This window comes from Saccoglossus kowalevskii, chromosome 6 (assembly GCF_978046115.1).
Source record: "Saccoglossus kowalevskii chromosome 6, keSacKowa6.1, whole genome shotgun sequence".
In the NCBI taxonomy this organism is placed as follows: Eukaryota; Metazoa; Hemichordata; class Enteropneusta; family Harrimaniidae; genus Saccoglossus; species Saccoglossus kowalevskii.
This window is the reverse complement of record NC_140646.1, coordinates 10477211-10493078: the sequence shown is the minus strand read 5'-3', so window position 1 is coordinate 10493078 and position 15868 is coordinate 10477211. Positions and strand designations below refer to the sequence as shown.

The following is a 15868-nucleotide window of genomic DNA, read 5'->3' as shown; positions in this document are numbered from 1 at the left end:
GCTATCTCAAGAACCATACATCGGTTTTAGATGAAACTTGGTGCATAAATGCTCTGGGCCAATGCGCAGATTTGATGAGGTTTTGGTAAAAATCCATTCTCGTTAATTACCTAATTTGCATGATAATTAGCTAATTTTTAGCTGTTCTATGACTGTTCCACTGATATCTAAAGAACCACTCATTGGATTTTGATGAAACTTGGTACATAGATGCTCTGAACATATGCGCAGATTTGATTAGTTTTTGGTAAAAATCCGTGCATATTAATTATCTAATTTGCATGATAATTAGCTATTTTTTAGTGGTTCCATGACTGTTCCACTGATATCTAAACAACCACTCATTGGATTTTGATGAAACTTGGTACATAGATTCTCTGAACTAATGCTAGGTTTTGATTAGTTTTTGGTAATAATCCGTGGATACTAATTACCTAATTTGCATAATGATTAGTCAATTTTCGGTTTTTCCACTGATATCTCAAGTACTAATCATCACATTTCAATGAAGCTTGGTACATAGATGTCATATGACACTGCACAGACCTGATAGTTTTTATGGTAATATCAGTACATATAATTACCTAATTTGCATAATTAATTAATTTTCAGCTTTTGATATAAGTAGTGAGCATTACATTTCAATGAAATTTGGTACTTACATACTCAAGGACTATGCAGAGATTGATTGTTTCGGATAAATATTTGTGCATATTAATCACCTAATTTGCATAATTAGTTAATTTTCAGCTTTTCCACGGGTATCTCAAGTACTAATCATCGCATTTCAATGTAACTTGGTACATAGATCCTTTAGGACTATGCAGAGACCTGATTAGTTTCAGGGTAAATAATTGTGCATATTAATTACCTAATTTGCATAATTAATTTTCAGCTTTTCTACTGATATCTAAAGTACTAATCATCACATTTCAATGAATCTAGAATTATGCAGAGACCCAATTAGTTTTTGTAAATATTTGTGCATATTAATCACCTAATTTGCACAATTAACCAATTTCCAACTTTCACACTGATATCTCAGGTACTATAATCATCACATATCAATGAATGTTTATTCATGGATGCTGTAGGACAATAGACAGACCTGGATAATTGTGGGTTAAAATCTGTACATATTAATTACTCAATTTGCATAATTAACCAATTTTAAGCTTTCACACTGATATCTAAAGTACTAATTTCCATTTTAATGAAACTTAGTACAAAGATGCTCTAAGACAATGTACAAACCTAATTAGTTTGGGGTAATTAGCATAATAATTCATAATTTTTTGATTCTAATCACATTTCAATTAAACTTGGTACATAGAGTTTTTGTTACATTGCGCAGACCTCATTAGTTTTACAATCAAATCTGTTCATGTTAATTTTCTGATTTGCATAATTAGTTTTTAGCTAAGTAATTTCAAATTATATTTAATGTGTCTCCAATACTCTCAACACATGGGAGTTCTTTCTAAGCTTTCTTTGATTTCATTTTTGGTAAAAAGTGATATTTTCGACTTCTTGTTAAAAACCACAAGTCTGATTGCTTTGTAGTAGTAGTAGTAGTCCAGAGTTTTAAATCCGGTTTGGTCCCCGAAGACGAGGGTGGCCGGATTCACCTTAAACTAGTGGCAATCGCTCTTACCCCCTCCCTCCACTTTGCACGATTTAAAGCATCCCTCATCCTCATCCCAACCTTCCTACTCTCCTCCTCCACTTGCATCTTCCACGTCTTCTTTGGCCTTCCCCTTTTCCTTGGACCGCTCACCTCTAAATCAAGGGCCCTTCTTAATACATGCCCAACCTCCCTCAGCACATGCCCATACCAACGTACCCCATTTGCCTTCGCCAACCGATCTACCGCTTCCTTCAAACCCAACATCTGCATCAAGTCCTTAGTTTTCTTTCTGTCCATCAACTTCACCCCACACATCACTCTCACCATCGCTCTCTCTGTCCTCCTTAAAATCCCCAACTCATTTTCACTCAAACACCATGTCTCGCTCCCATACAGCAATGCTGATCTCACACAACTCTTATAAACTATTCCTTTCATCTCCAAGGGAAATCTAATCAAATAATTTGATATTACATATATAGGTACTACATGTTGGCCGCTCTCAGATTTGTTCATTTCGTTATGCTATTTTTGATTCTCTAATTTTGATGAATGTTTTTTTTAAAAAGTGATATTTTTGAATTCTTGTTGAAAACAGCAAGTCCAGTTGCTCTGATGTTATACTTATAGGTACTACATGTGGGCCGCTCTCAGATTTGTTCATTTCGTGATGCTATCTTTGATTCTCTAATTTTGATGAATATTTTTGTCATTTTTGGTAAAAAGTGATATTTTCGAATTCTTGTTGAAAACAGCAAGTCCGATTACTTCATATTGTTCATTTTTTAATCTATCTCAGTCGACAGTCTGCCTGTGTATTATATTTAAACTTTTTTTGCTGTCAACCAATGTATTACCAAGGATGCAATGAATTTATTATTATAGTATGCAATTTCTAAGTTACTTTTATAAAGTGTAAATGCGACAGATAACTGTTGCATATTTTGTAAACCGGCGTTGTCTTGTATGTAACAATATGTAATTGTTAAATATTGGTTACATAGCAGTGGCATATTTTGTAAACCAGCATTGTCTTGTATGTAACAATATGTAACTGTGACATATTGGTTACATACCAGTGCCATATTTTGTAAACCGACATTGTCTTGTATGTAACATTATGTAACTGTGACATATTGGTTACATACCAGTGCCATAGTTTGTAAACCGACATTGTCTTACATGTAACAATATGTAACTTTGACATATTGGTTACATACCAATGCCATATTTTGTAACCCGGCATTGTCTTGCATGTAACAATATGTAACTTTAACATATTGGTTACATACCAATGCCATATTTTGTAAACCAGCATTGTCTTGTATGTAACAATATGTAACTGTGACATATTGGTTACATACCAGTGCCATATTTTGTAAACCAGCATTGTCTTGCATGTAACAATATGTAACTGTGACATATTGGTTACATAGCAGTGGCATATTTTGTAAACCGGCATTGTCTTGTATGTAACAATATATAACTGTGACATATTGGTTACATACCAGTGCCATAGTTTGTAAACCGACATTGTCTTACATGTAACAATATGTAACTTTGACATATTGGTTACATACCAATGCCATATTTTGTAACCCGACATTGTCTTGCATGTAACAATATGTAACTTTAACATATTGGTTACATACCAATGCCATATTTTGTAAACCAGCATTGTCTTGTATGTAACAATATGTAACTGTGACATATTGGTTACATACCAGTGCCATATTTTGTAAACCAGCATTGTCTTGCATGTAACAATATGTAACTGTGACATATTGGTTACATAGCAGTGGCATATTTTGTAAACTGGCATTGTCTTGTATGTAACAATATGTAACTGTGACATATTGGTTACATACCAGTGGCATATTTTGTAAACCGGCATTGTCTTGTTATTAACAATATGTAAATGTGACATATTGGTTACACACCAGTGGCATATTTTGTAAACCAGCATTGTCTTGCATGTAACAATATGTAACTGTGACATATTGGTTACATACCAGTGCCATATTTTGTAACCCGGCATTGTCTTGTATGTAACAATATGTAACTGTGACATATTGGTTACATACCAGTGGCATATTTTGTAAACCGGCATTGTCTTGTTATTAACAATATGTAAATGTGACATATTGGTTACATACCAGTGCCATATTTTGTAACCCGGCATTGTCTTGTATGTAACAATATGTAACTATGACATATTGGTTACATATCAGTGCCATATTTTGTAAACCAGCATTGTCTTGTATGTAACAATATGTAACAATGATATATTGGTTACATAGCAGTGGCATATTTTGTAAACCAGCATTGTTTTGTATGTAACAATATGTAACTGTGACATATTGGTTACATACCAGTGCCATATTTTGTAAACCGGCATTGTCTTGTATGTAACAATATGTAACTATGATATATTGGTTACATAGCAGTGGCATATTTTGTAAACCAGCATTGTCTTGTATGTAACAATATGTAACTGTGACATATTGGTTAAATACCAGTGCCATATTTTGTAAACCGACATTGTCTTGTATGTAATATTATGTAACTGTGACATATTGGTTACATACCAGTGCCATACTTTGTAAACCGACATTGTCTTGTATGTAACAATATGTAACTGTGACATATTGGTTACATACCAGTGGCATATTTTGTAAACCGGCATTGTCTTGTTATTAACAATATGTAAATGTGACATATTGGTTACATACCAGTGGCATATTTTGTAAACCAGCATTGTCTTGCATGTAACAATATGTAACTGTGACATATTGGTTACATAGCAGTGGCATATTTTGTAAACCGGCATTGTCTTGTATGTAAGAATATGTAACTGTGACATATTGGTTACATACCAGTGGCATATTTTGTAAACCGGCATTGTCTTGTTATTAACAATATGTAAATGTGACATATTGGTTACATACCAGTGCCATATTTTGTAACCCGGCATTGTCTTGTATGTAACAATATGTAACTATGACATATTGGTTACATATCAGTGCCATATTTTGTAAACCAGCATTGTCTTGTATGTAACAATATGTAACTATGATATATTGGTTACATAGCAGTGGCATATTTTGTAAACCAGCATTGTCTTGTATGTAACAATATGTAACTGTGACATATTGGTTACATACCAGTGCCATATTTTGTAAACCGGCATTGTCTTGTATGTAACAATATGTAACTATGATATATTGGTTACATAGCAGTGGCATATTTTGTAAACCAGCATTGTCTTGTATGTAACAATATGTAACTGTGACATATTGGTTACATACTAGTGCCATATTTTGTAAACCAACATTGTCTTGTATGTAACATTATGTAACTTTGACATATTGGTTACATACCAATGCCATATTTTGTAACCCGGCATTGTCTTGCATGTAACAATATGTAACTTTAACATATTGGTTACATACCAATGCCATATTTTGTAAACCAGCATTGTCTTGTATGTAACATTATGTAACTGTGACCTATTGGTTACATACCAGTGCCATATTTTGTAAACCAGCATTGTCTTGCATGTAACAATATGTAACTGTGACATATTGGTTACATACCAGTGGCATATTTTGTAAACCAGCATTGTCTTGTATGTAACAATATGTAACTATGATATATTGGTTACATAGCAGTGGCATATTTTGTAAACCAGCATTGTCTTGTATGTAACAATATGTAACTATGATATAATGGTTACATAGCAGTGGCATATTTTGTAAACCGACATTGTCTTGTATGTAACAATATGTAACTGTGACATATTGGTTACATAGCAGTGGCATATTTTGTAAACCGGCATTGTCTTGTATGTAAGAATATGTAACTGTGACATATTGGTTACATACCAGTGGCATATTTTGTAAACTGGCATTGTCTTGTTATTAACAATATGTAAATGTGACATATTGGTTACATACCAGTGCCATATTTTGTAACCCGGCATTGTCTTGTATGTAACAATATGTAACTATGACATATTGGTTACATATCAGTGCCATATTTTGTAAACCAGCATTGTCTTGTATGTAACAATATGTAACTATGATATATTGGTTACATAGCAGTGGCATATTTTGTAAACCAGCATTGTCTTGTATGTAACAATATGTAACTGTGACATATTGGTTACATACCAGTGCCATATTTTGTAAACCGGCATTGTCTTGTATGTAACAATATGTAACTATGATATATTGGTTACATAGCAGTGGCATATTTTGTAAACCAGCATTGTCTTGTATGTAACAATATGTAACTGTGACATATTGGTTACATACTAGTGCCATATTTTGTAAACCAACATTGTCTTGTATGTAACATTATGTAACTTTGACATATTGGTTACATACCAATGCCATATTTTGTAACCCGGCATTGTCTTGCATGTAACAATATGTAACTTTAACATATTGGTTACATACCAATGCCATATTTTGTAAACCAGCATTGTCTTGTATGTAACATTATGTAACTGTGACCTATTGGTTACATACCAGTGCCATATTTTGTAAACCAGCATTGTCTTGCATGTAACAATATGTAACTGTGACATATTGGTTACATACCAGTGCCATATTTTGTAAACCAGCATTGTCTTGTATGTAACAATATGTAACTATGATATATTGGTTACATAGCAGTGGCATATTTTGTAAACCAGCATTGTCTTGTATGTAACAATATGTAACTATGATATAATTGTTACATAGCAGTGGCATATTTTGTAAACCGACATTGTCTTGTATGTAACAATATGTAACTGTGACAAATTGGTTACATACCAGTGCCATATTTTGTAAACCAGCATTGTCTTGCATGTAACAATATGTAACTATGACATATTGGTTACATATCAGTGCCATATTTTGTAAACCAGCATTGTCTTGTATGTAACAATATGTAACTGTGACATATTGGTTACATACCAGTGCCATATTTTGTAAACCAGCATTGGTTTGTATGTAACAATATGTAATTGTGACATATTGGTTACATACCAGTGGCATATTTTGTAAACCAGCATTGTCTTGTATGTAACAATATGTAACTGTGGCATATTAGTTACATACCAGTGCCATATTTTGTAAACCGGCATTGTCTTGTATGTAACAATATGTAACTGTGACATATTGGTTACATACCAGTGCCATATTTTGTAAACTGGCATTGTCTTGTTATTAACAATATATAACTGTGACATATTGGTTACATACCAGTGGCATATTTTGTAAACCAGCATTGTCTTGTATGTAACAATATGTAACTGTGACATATTGGTTACATACCAGTGCCATATTTTGTAAACCGACATTGTCTTGTATGTAACATTATGTAACTTTGACATATTGGTTACATAGCAGTGGCATATTTTGTAAACTGGCATTGTCTTGTATGTAACAATATTTAACTGTGACATATTGGTTACATACCAGTGCCATATTTTGTAACCCGGCATTGTCTTGTATGTAACATTATGTAACTGTGACATATTGGTTACATACCAGTGCCATATTTTGTAAACCAGCATTGTCTTGCATGTAACAATATGTAACTGTGACATATTGGTTACATACCAGTGCCATATTTTGTAACCTGGCATTGTCTTGTATGTAACAATATGTAACTATGACATATTGGTTACATATCAGTGCCATATTTTGTAAACCAGCATTGTCTTGTATGTAACAATATGTAACTATGATATATTGGTTACATACCAGTGGCATATTTTGTAAACCAGCATTGTCTTGTATGTAACAATATGTAACTGTGACATATTGGTTACATACCAGTGCCATATTTTGTAAACCGGCATTGTCTTGTATGTAACAATATGTAACTGTGACATATTGGTTACATATCAGTGCCATATTTTGTAAACCAGCATTGTCTTGTATGTAACAATATGTAACTGTGACATATTGGTTACATACCAGTGCCATATTTTGTAAACCAGCATTGGTTTGTATGTAACAATATGTAATTGTGACATATTGGTTACATACCAGTGGCATATTTTGTAAACCAGCATTGTCTTGTATGTAACAATATGTAACTGTGGCATATTGGTTACATACCAGTGCCATATTTTGTAAACCGGCATTGTCTTGTATGTAACAATATGTAACTGTGACATATTGGTTACATACCAGTGCCATATTTTGTAAGCCGACATTGTCTTGTATGTAACATTATGTAACTGTGACATATTGGTTACATACCAGTGCCATATTTTGTAACCCGGCATTGTCTTGTATGTAACAATATGTAACTATGACATATTGGTTACAGATCAGTGCCATATTTTGTAAACCAGCATTGTCTTGTATGTAACAATATGTAACTATGACATATTGGTTACATACCAGTGCCATATTTTGTAAACTGGCATTGTCTTGTTATTAACAATATATAACTGTGACATATTGGTTACATACCAGTGGCATATTTTGTAAACCAGCATTGTCTTGTATGTAACAATATGTAACTGTGACATATTGGTTACATACCAGTGCCATATTTTGTAAACCGGCATTGTCTTGTATGTAACAATATGTAACTGTGACATATTGGTTACATACCAGTGCCATATTTTGTAAACTGGCATTGTCTTGTTATTAACAATATGTAACTGTGACATATTGGTTACATACCAGTGCCATATTTTGTAAACCGGCATTGTCTTGTATGTAACAATATGTAACTGTGACATATTGGTTACATACCAGTGCCATATTTTGTAAACTGGCATTGTCTTGTATGTAACAATATGTAACTGTGACATATTGGTTACATACCAGTGCCATATTTTGTAAACCGGCATTGTCTTGTATGTAACAATATGTAACTGTGACATAATGGTTACATACCAGTGCCATATTTTGTAAACCAGCATTGTCTTGCATGTAACAATATGTAACTGTGACATAATGGTTACATACCAGTGCCATATTTTGTAAACCAGCATTGTCTTGCATGTAACAATATGTAACTGTGACATATTGGTTACATAGCAGTGGCATATTTTGTAAACCGGCATTGTCTTGTATGTAACAATATGTAACTGTGACATATTGGTTACATAGCAGTGCCATATTTTGTAACCCGGCATTGTCTTGTATGTAACAATATGTAACTATGACATATTGGTTACATACCAGTGCCATATTTTGTAAACCGACATTGTCTTGTATGTAACATTATGTTACTGTGACATATTGGTTACATACCAGTGCCATACTTTGTTAACCGACATTGTCTTGCATGTAACAATATGTAACTTTAACATATTGGTTACATACCAATGCCATATTTTGTAAACCAGCATTGTCTTGTATGTAACAATATGTAACTGTGACATATTGGTTACATACCAGTGCCATATTTTGTAAACCAGCATTGTCTTGCATGTAACAATATGTAACTGTGACATATTGGTTACATAGCAGTGGCATATTTTGTAAACCGTCATTGTCTTGTATGTAACAATATGTAACTGTGACATATTGGTTACATACCAGTGGCATATTTTGTAAACCGGCATTGTCTTGTTATTAACAATATGTAAATGTGACATATTGGTTACATACCAGTGGCATATTTTGTAAACCAGCATTGTCTTGCATGTAACAATATGTAACTGTGACATATTGGTTACATACCAGTGCTATATTTTGTAAACCGACATTGTCTTGTATGTAAGAATATGTAACTGTGACATATTGGTTACATACCAGTGCCATATTTTGTAAACCAGCATTGTCTTGCATGTAACAATGTGTAACTATGACATATTGGTTACATATCAGTGCCATATTTTGTAAACCAGCATTGGTTTGTATGTAACAATATGTAATTGTGACATATTGGTTACATACCAGTGGCATATTTTGTAAACCAGCATTGTCTTGTATGTAACAATATGTAACTGTGGCATATTGGTTACATACCAGTGCCATATTTTGTAAACCTGCATTGTCTTGTATGTAACAATATGTAACTGTGACATATTGGTTACATACCAGTGGCATATTTTGTAAACTGGCATTGTCTTGTTATTAACAATATATAACTGTGACATATTGGTTACATACCAGTGGCATATTTTGTAAACCAGCATTGTCTTGTATGTAACAATATGTAACTGTGACATATTGGTTACATACCAGTGCCATATTTTGTAAACCGGCATTGTCTTGTATGTAAAAATATGTAACTGTGACATATTGGTTACATACTAGTGCCATATATTGTAAACTGGCATTGTCTTGTTATTAACAATATGTAACTGTGACATATTGGTTACATACCAGTGGCATATTTTGTAAACCAGCATTGTCTTGTATGTAACAATATGTAACTGTGACATATAGGTTACATACCAGTGCCATATTTTGTAAACCGGCATTGTCTTGTATGTAACAATATGTAACTGTGACATATTGGTTACATACCAGTGCCATATTTTGTAAACCGGCATTGTCTTGTATGTAACAATATGTAACTGTGACATATTGGTTACATACTAGTGCCATATTTTGTAAACTGGCATTGTCTTGTTATTAACAATATGTAACTGTGACATATTGGTTACATACCAGTGCCATATTTTGTAAACCGGCATTGTCTTGTATGTAACAATATGTAACTGTGACATATTGGTTACATACCAGTGCCATATTTTGTAAACTGGTATTGTCTTGTTATTAACAATATATAACTGTGACATATTGGTTACATACCAGTGGCATATTTTGTAAACCAGCATTGTCTTGTATGTAACAATATGTAACTATGACATATTGGTTACATACCAGTGCCATATTTTGTAAACCGGCATTGTCTTGTATGTAACAATATGTAACTGTGACATATTGGTTACATACCAGTGCCATATTTTGTAAACTGGCATTGTCTTGTTATTAACAATATATAACTGTGACATATTGGTTACATACCAGTGGCATATTTTGTAAACTGGCATTGTCTTGTTATTAACAATATGTAACTGTGACATATTGTTACATAACTGTGCCATATTTTGTAACCCGGCATTGTCTTGTATGTAACAATATGTAACTGTAACATATTGGTTACATAACTGTGCCATATTTTGTAAACTGCTATTGTAAATCAGACATTGTACCTTGGCTAAGACTGTGCAGCTTAATAGTCAAGGTGCATCTGGAGTTGATAATGTGGTTCAGATTTAATCAGCCACATTTCACATTTTGACATGAAACAGCACCTCGACGAAACAACTTGAAAATAGAAACTCATGAATCACTTATTGTTCGAAATTCAAATGTTAACAACATTTATTGCTGAAACATGTGTATAAATTCTGGTGTACACAGACACTAGGTTTGTAGAATGTCATAAAAGCACTAAACATTGCATATATGAATCTAACTCATGAAGTTGACAGTGCAATAGAGCAAAACTATCGTTTAAACTTCAAAAGAGCAATGATACAACTATATTATGACACTTTCCAAGTAGGTGGATGTCGACCAATCAATGACTGCAGAATAGAATTTTTTTGGGCAGAATACTCATAATTATGCATAACATCGATAAACATACTCATTAAATTGGAACAAATCACATATATCAGTAAAGTGTAAATATTCAGAAATTATCAACACCAAAAACACACCTTAAGTTCATAGATGGAGTTCCTTCTCAACTATTTGAAAATTTTGAGCAAGGAAGGAGTTCAACTCACAATACCAACCACAGCAAGAGCCTGTATGACTAAGGTTTTGCAGTTTCTGATGGGGAATCTTGGAAAAATGTGTATTAGAAGGGTTATTTCAATGTCAAGTGTTAAGCATTGAATTATTTATGAGCAAATGAAAAGTGTACAATAAATCTTATGTATTTATGTAAATTAACACATTTTCAGCGTTGTGCACTGGCAGCTGATTGCTGAATCTCAATTTTTGACTCCCGTGTGCGAAGCACAAAAGGGAGTCTTTGCAGTTACCCTGTCTGTATGTCTGTATGTATGTACATGTATTAGGGAGTTCAGAATCCAATATGGCGTTCGTACGAATTCACGCACGCTGTAACTTTTCCCAAGAATTTTAAACTTTTATTTTACAAATTCTAGACGTTGCACATCAATAAAATAACGCTAATTATTGAAACAGGTTAGTCGTGTGTCTATTTCGCGCGTAAAAAGCTTGGTACGATGTGTGACTGAATCACACTCCCGCCGGAAAAATCGACCATTAGCGATAAAATTGTGCTGTAAATAAACTTGGCCCTCGATATTTTGCAGGGTGCATGATATAAAACAGAAAAGCCAAAGGGGAGCCAATCAACACAGGTCTTTCAAACACAGATGAAAATATGGGCAATAAAATTCGCTGTAAGATGGTACTAGTTTAATTTATGCAGCTATGACTCATGCGAAAGAAAATTGAGGTCAATTGAGGTTTTCTTATGTAAATACGGTATGTAAATTTTTTAAACTGAAAGTTTCACCATGTTTACTATTTTAACTGTCGTTTAAAACTATTATTGTAATTATTCATTGACCAGCTCCACTGAGAAAACTCCGGTACAAAATCGATGTCATCGGAAGACAGGTCAAAAGTTGAGATCGAACGTAAAAATGGCGACGCGCCAATTTTTGAATCGACCAGAACTTTTCCTTGGAGGTCTACACTTCACGGGACGCCAATTTCTGGGTAGTAACATTGATTTCCAAAGAAACTAATTCTCGTACGATTATTTTGTGACCGAATTTACAAGGTCCTTTGTTATTTTACATTAATTTCGGCACATAATCGGCAATGAAGTGGTTGAATGCAAATTTTCTACGGGTTTAGTTGCCGGGTTCAAAAAATACGGCAATTATTCGCAAAGCTTCAAAAGCGCGATATTATCGTTATTACGCCTGCATTAACATTAATTATTTGTGAATTGTACTTTGCACGATTATTTGGTATACTATTAGGGAAATTCTGTGTTGTTTACGTGCATTTTGAAACCATATGCCGACGCTATGCACTATAAATCTGAGTACCGGTAGCTCATTCAAAGTTCAACATCGACTTTACTTCTTTCGTGGCTTTGATTTTGAAGATTTCGAAAATCACATTATTATTACCTTATGGCATGAGAGAATTAAATCATCTCAATTATTTGTTTGTTTGGATTTTTCTTCAATTATTTTTGCCTGTTTAATTTGTGTTCACTATATTATTATTCAACAGTTGTTTATGGTGTAAATAGAATACACTTTTTAGTCACAATTGTTTGTTTTCTGTGTTTTTTCATAGTTCTAACATATAAGTAATTAATTTCTAAACTCGTTAATATACTCTTGTTAGACATTAGAAACAGATAATAAATATTGTTTGTTTTTTATATTTAGATATTCCAATATGGATGTGTCACTTAGAATCAGGGACAACTTAGAAAGTTTATTGTCAGGGCAGAAGAAGTTAGTTGATATTAGCTGCAATGTTCCACTAAGTTATGGTCTGTATTTAAATTTACATGATGATCTGCAGAAAATGGGAATTAATATACAACAAACCATGCCAGATATAATTAGGCTTTTTGGCCCAGATATTGTTTTACCAGTGAAAATTAGCAACTTAACAAAACGAGTACGAAAAAATGTAGAGAAAGTTAGAAAAGATGGAAAGGAAGTTCAAGTCTTGAGTACAGTTCTAGCAACACAGTCTGCAAAATGTTTATCAGCAGTGTTTGCAGAAAAGAGTGTCACACCACAAGTTTTGATATCATGTAGTTTCACAGCCAGTCAGGATAACAGTATCAACCTAGAAATTAAGCATGTGTTAGAACTTTGTAATTTTTAGTCCCTGTTCGGACGCAGTCAGAAAACGGGGACTTATGTTTTGCCCTGTGTGCGTCCGTCCGTCCGTGCGTCCGTGATCACCTGTATCTCGAACATGCATGGACCGATTAAGTTCAAACTTCACTCATACATCACACATTATATGGGACATATGCACATGCATTTTTTTCATGATCCGATTAACGATAGCTGAATAGTGGCCATTTTAAGGCCGAAAATGCATCAAAATCGCACATTTTCACCATTCCGGACCCGGATCTCAGTTATGCATGGACGGATTTTGTTCAAATTTGGTACATACATTAAACATAATAGGACCTTGATGCACGTCATTTTTTTTTTTGGATCGGGTTCGAAATGGCCGACTGGCGGCCATTTTGTTTTAAAGAATTCAGTTCTGGATCCGTATCTAAGACATGCTTGGATTGATCGAGTTCAAACTTCACACACACAAGGTACATCATGTCACAAATATGTATGTGCATTAGTTTCATGATCTCATTAACGATAGCCAAATGGCGGCCGCTTTAAGGCCGAAAATGCATTGAAAACGCACATTTTCACCATTCCGGACCCGGATCTCAGTTATGCATGGACGGATTTCATTCAAATTTGGTACATACATTAAACATAATAGGACCTTGATGCACGTCATTTTTTTTTTCGGATCAAGTTCGAAATAGCCGACTGGCGGCCATTTTGTTTTAAAGAATTCAGTTCTGGATCCGTATCCGAGACATGTCTGGATTGATCAAGTTCAAACTTCACACATACAAGGTACATCATGTCACAAATATGTATGTGCATTTGTTTCATGATCTCATTAACGATAGCCAAATGGGGGCCGCTTTAAGGCCGAAAATGCATTGAAATCGCACATTTTCACCATTCCGGACCCGTATCTCAGTTATGCATGGATGGATTTTGTTCAAATTTGGTATATACATTAAACATAATAGGACCTTGATGCACGTCTTTTTTTTTTTTCGGATCAAGTTCGAAATGGCCGACTGGCGGCCATTTTGTTAAAGAATTCAGTTCTGGATCCGTATCCAAGACATGTCTGGATTGATCAAGTTCAAACTTCACACACACATGGTACATCATGTCACAAATAGATATGTGCATTTGTTTCATGATCTGCTTAACAATAGCAGAATGATGGCCATTTTAAGGCCGAAAATGCATCAAAATCACGTATTTTCACAATTCCAGAACCGGATCTCAGTCATGCATGGATGGATTTTGTTCAGATTTAGCACAATGTGTTGTACATATGCAGGTGCATTTCGGTCATGATCTGCTTTGAATGTATATGTCACTCAAATATGAACGGAACGGGGACGTGTCATTGACAATGACTTGTTTTATTAGAAACAATCTTCCCTGGGCTAATGCTTTAAATTGGTTAAATGTATTTATGCGGCCTAGTGCTGAAACAAAACTAAATGTCACTGGAATTAGACGCCAGTGGACTCGGCTACATGATGCATATTTAAAACTGAAATGCAGCAAATGTCAGCATGAGTTAGATGACTTCCTAAGCAAGTCATACAAAGCTCCAAGGATAAATCCCAATGAAGTCAGTGAAACTGTAAGTGAAACAAGTAGAAGTAATCAAGATCTGGAAAACATTCTAGAAAGTTTGAGCAGAAATCTTGCTGACAGTTACCAAGAAATTAGCGAAATTACTCAAAGTATGGAAGAGCTTTCACGTGAGAAATTAGCTGGACTAGATAAAATTAGTGAAATGAGCAAGAAGCAAGACAAGTATAGGCAGAAATTGATTCAAATAAATGATTTAAAAGCAAAACTTGCAGCATTAACTCCCAGAAATTTCAACAAAAAAATTAAAAGGCGAGATGAGAAAATAAAGAAGATGACACATCAGATTGAAGAACAAAATAAAGTGATGAAAGAATATATACATGACATAAACCAATCAACAAGAGATAATGAAATACTACAAGAGAAATTAGATCAGATCTTAATGGAAAAAAAAAAACCTTAAGAAAAGCAAAAGTTACTGGAAAACAAAAGCCCAGTCAGCAAGTGAACACCATTCTCAGAAAGTGAAGAGTAATCTGGAACAAGTGAAACATTTAGAAAATGACAATATGAAGCTACGTGAAAAAATAGAAGATTTGATGGATGCAAACGAAATTAAAACCTTTGAAAATGGAAAGTATACTGATAGTATAAGACAGGTTTATTATGATCTTTTGACACACAATGTTTCAGTACAAAACTGCACAGCAGTTGTAAAGTCAGTACTCAAGAACATCCTGAATGTTGATAGGTTGCCAAGTAAGTTCTTGACATCCATGATGCAGGTCGAAGCCCTGGTATTGGCTCAAGCCCAAGCT

General features: G+C 34.0%; 2 protein-coding genes across 2 annotated transcripts in view; one reads left to right on the top strand and one right to left on the bottom strand.

Annotated features, from left to right (window-relative positions):
- The window catches only part of LOC100375013 (ER degradation-enhancing alpha-mannosidase-like protein 2), a 198572-nt gene that overhangs the window by 20035 nt on the left and 162669 nt on the right, over nt 1–15868 (top strand). The gene's annotated exons all lie outside the window — the stretch shown is intronic.
- LOC144354714 (uncharacterized) overlaps nt 1–15868 on the bottom strand; it is a 90775-nt gene that overhangs the window by 7288 nt on the left and 67619 nt on the right. The window lies entirely within an intron of this gene.